We start from the raw sequence: 4,638 nt of genomic DNA on the forward strand, positions 1-4,638 counted from the left end.
GGGATCTGCGCCGGCGCAGTGGCCGCGGCGCGTTCCCCCGAGGGGCGTGGCGGGGGGAGTCGCTGGGGCTCTCCGGTGAGGACCTGGCGGCTCTTAGGAGAGCAGTGGTCCGTCACTCTCGGTGTTGGGCACCTCTGCCCAGCGCCAGGGCACGGACAGCGCTTTGGTGGCTAGCTGCTACTGAGGGACCCTGGCATATGTGCAAAACTGTAATAAATGAACACTTCTGACAGAATAGAGGCATTGCCTAGTGGCATAATAACACAATGGAAATGCCACGTTTGGGGTTTTCAGAGTGTCATATGCTGCCATTTACCATTGAAACTTCTGGAACACTAACGAACGTTTCAGAGAATGTCTTTTCTAGATCTCGCCATTGATGTCCCATCCCATGCAGTGGGGAGGAGGGGAAAGGGTTTATTTGAGAGTTTGCTTGCTTTTAGAAAATTGAGGACTCAGTTCAAAGAATATACAGACTTTTTAACATTGTTCTGACAATTTAATGATAGGTATACACGTACTGTGATGGATCATTTGATATAAACGTAAGGAGTAGGAAGACCGGGGCTTGCCAATTTTCCACACACTATATGTAAAGCTATGGTTTTTAAATGAAAGGCAGCAAAATGATTATCAGACTGAATTGAATTGATATTACATATTTCTGGGTTTTGTTGTGTAGCAGCCATATTTGACTAACACATTGAAGACGTGTAGAATTAAAGATTATGTGTTTATTCCCTAAAATTGTTTCGAGCTGTCGTTTCAGCATAATCACTGTTAATATGAAGAGATTTTCACGTAATTTGTGTTTTATGGATAGTAATGATCTAAAGGATTAAAAAATAAAAAAACGTTAGTCCAAGAGAGTGGAAGTAAACCCTCACATGTAAGGTCAAAAGATTTTTGACATGGTTGCCAAGACAATTCACTGGGGAAGGACAGGCTTTTCAACAAATGCAAAAGAATGAAGTTAGATCCTTAAGTCATATATAACGATCAGCTCAAAATGGATAAAAGAGCCAAATGTAAGACCTAAAACGATAACATTCTTAGAAGAAAACACTGGGGAAAACGTCATGACAGTGGATTTGGCAATGATTTCTTGCATGTGACACCAAAGGCAAAGACAAAGGAAAAAATAGACAAATTTTACTTCATCAAATTAAAAACTTCTGTCCATCACAGGACACTATCAAGAGAGTGAAAAGGCAACCTACAGAATGGGAGAAATATTTGCAAACCATATATTTGATAAGGAATTAATATCCAAAATATATATAAAGAGCTACAACTCAATGACAACAGAAAAAAAAACAGTTAAAAAATGAGCAAACATCTTCTTGAATAGACATTTCTTTAAAGAAGCTATACAGAAGGCCAATAAGTACATGAAAAGATATCAATACTTAACATCACTAATCATTAGGGAAATTCAAATCAAACTATAATGGCATACCACTTCACACCCATTAGGATAGCAATGGTATAATAAAAAATATATTTGGTCTCTGTTCCTGCATCCGGGAATAGAGTTCCTTAAAACCCTTAGAGTCTCCAGAGCGATAATAGTGCCATCTGTATGCTAACGTGACTGTTGGGGAGGGAGGGTGGTGGACTAGATAGCTTAAGGATGGGAGCTAGTTTCCAGAAAGACCAAGCCTTGATCAGAGGATTGAAACTTTTAGCCCCACTCCTGACCTCTTAGGTGAGAGGGGCTGGAGATTGAGTTTAAATTGTTGCCGAAATCTCGGCTTCTCTGTGTACCGATGCCGAACAGAAATACGGAGACAGAGGTTTTGGAGGAAGAGAGAGATGGCTTTATTTTTCTGCCAGGCAGAAGGGAAGACACAGCAGGCTAGAAGCTCAAGAACTGTGCCCCCCACCTTAGGGAATTGGAGAAGATTTTTATGTGTGGGGCTCGAAGTCCAGGGTATATAATAAGGATCAAAGTAGTGAAGGTCTTGCATTCTTCTTCTTCCTGCATTATTTCGGAACAGTTGCAGATGGCTTCGGGCAGCCCGGTAATTGGTAATTGGGTCCGTGTGTCTCTGGGTTATAAAGGCCTGCTACTTTTTTTCTGAAATGCAAATGCTACAAGGGAGTGCAGGATGTAATTCACATAGTGTTAAAGAGTAATAGGTTAGTTTTGTGAAGTACAAATCTAGTTAGAGACACTACAGATTAGTGACAGTTTAAAGAAAAAACAGCAAACCTAGGAGTGATTAACTCTTTCAGGCCAGGTTATGTTTCTTCTCTAGCCTGTTCACTGTTCCCTTTATTTTCCTTGTTCTCAGGAGAGGGAAAACTTCATTTCTGTATTTGCTGCAACAAAATCACTAATGGCCAGTGATTTAATCAACCGTGCCTAAGTAATGAAACCTCCATTAAAACCCCTAAAAAATGGGGTTCCAGATTAAAGACTTGAATGTAAGACCTGAAACCATTAAACTCATAGAAGAAAACATAAGCAGTGCACTCTTTGACATCAGTCTTAGCAATATTTTTCTAGATGGTCTCCTTAGGCAAGGGAAACAAAAGCAAAAATAAACAAATGGGATTACATCAAACTAAAAAGTTCTGCACAGCAAAGGAAACCATCAACAAAATGAAAAGACGACCTACCAAATGGGAAAAAATATTTGCAAATGATATATCTAATAAGGGGTTAATATCCAAAATATATAAAGAACTCACACAACTCAACAACAAAAAAACCCGAACCACCCAATTAAAAAATGGGCAAAGGAGCTAAATAGAAAAATTTCCAAAGAAGACATACAGACAGCTAACAGGCACATGAAAAGATGTTCAACATCACTAATTATTAGGGAAATGCAAAACAAAACCACAATGAGATATCCCCTTACACCTGTTAGAATGTCTATTATCAAAAAATGCAGGGCTTCCCTGGTGGCGCAGTTGTTGAGAGTCCGCCTGCCGATGCAGGGGAAACGGGTTCGTGCCCTGGTCCGGGAAGATCCCACATGCCGCGGAGCGGCTGGGCCCGTGAGGCATGGCCGCTGAGCCTGCGCGTCCGGAGCCTGTGCTCCGCAACGGGAGAGGCCACAACAGTGAGAGGCCTGCGTACCGCAAAAAAAAAAAAAAAAAAAAAAAAAAGCAAGAAGTGGGGACTTCCCTCGTGGCACAGTGGTTAAGAATCCGCCTGCCAGTGCAGGAGACATGGGTTTGTGCCCCGGTCCGGGAGGATCCTACGTGCCGCGGAGCGGCTAGGCCCATGAGCCATGGCCGCTGGGCCTGCGTGCCCAGAGCCTGTGCTAACGTGAGAGACCACGACAGTGAGAGGCCCGTGTACAGCTTAAAAAAAAAAAAAAAAAAAAAAAAAAGTGGGATGAGCAACGTGTACATTGATAGGGTTGAGAAAAGGAACTTGGGTGTACCAAATGGACCCCCTGTTGGTCTCACAATATTAAAATGCACCAGATGGGCTTCCCTGGTGGTGCAGTGGTGAAGAATCCACCTGCCAATGCAGGGGACACAGGTTCGAGCCCTGGTCCGGGAAGATCCCACACGCCGCGGAGCAACTAAGCCCATGTGCCACAACTACTGAGCCTGCGCTCTAGAACCCACGAGCCACAACTACTGAGCCCGAGTACTGCAACTGCTGAAGCCTGCGCGCCTAGAGCCCGTGCTCCACAACAAAGAGAAGCCACAGCAATGAGAAGCCCGCGCACCGCAATGAAGAGTAGTAGCCCCCACTCGCCGCAACTAGAGAAAGCCTGCGCACAGCAACAAAGACCCAATGCAGCCAAAAATAAAAATAAATAAATAAAATTTTAAAAAATAAAATAATAAAATGCTCCAAACAAGTCTGCTCTATTTACCCCAGTTTGGAAGAATTTTTTAAAAGCTGTAAAGCAAAGAATACAATGAGAAACCTGACGTGGCATGGCCTGGGGCAATAGTCAGGCATACAAATCAAGATGAAGATTGACTAAACGGGGCCCCTAGACTGAGGACCCAAAATCTAACGCACAGGAGGAGGTAAAACGGGTCTGGGGATGAGGAAGTCTCTGAGATACCTTGATACAGGAGCCTCATGCGCTGCGGCACCAACACCACTTGCTGAAGCCCTAACATGGGCTGCAATTAGATTGAGAGAATACTGTATAGAAATGGAAGAGTTGATATCTTCTTGTTTATATCTTATTAACTTAAAAGTACTTATATATTAAAGGTATTGACCTTATGTCTGTCAAATATTGAAAGTGGTTTTTTTTCCCCAGATGGCTTTTAAATTTTACACGCATTTGAGGTAAATTACTTTTAATACAGAAGCTTTAAAATTTTGTATTTAAAGCTTTTATTCATGCCCTTAATCTTTCTAATGTATCGTGTTTAGGAAGACTTCCCTGTCTTATCATTAGTAACAATTATTCTTGAATTAGCAGGGGACATGTGTTTGAGCCCTGGTCTGGGAAGATCCCACATGCTGAGGAGCAACTAAGCCTGTGTGCCACAACTACTGAGACTGTGCTCTAGAGCCCGTGAGCCACAACTACTGAGTCCCCAAGCCACAACTACTGAAGCCCATGCTCCCAGAGCCCGTGCTCCGCAGCAAGAGAAGCCACTGCAATGAGAAGCCCGCGCACCGCAATTAAGAGTAGCCCCCGCTCG

The sequence above is a fragment of the Kogia breviceps genome, chromosome 6 (assembly GCF_026419965.1).
Source record: "Kogia breviceps isolate mKogBre1 chromosome 6, mKogBre1 haplotype 1, whole genome shotgun sequence".
Taxonomy (NCBI): Eukaryota; Metazoa; Chordata; class Mammalia; order Artiodactyla; family Physeteridae; genus Kogia; species Kogia breviceps.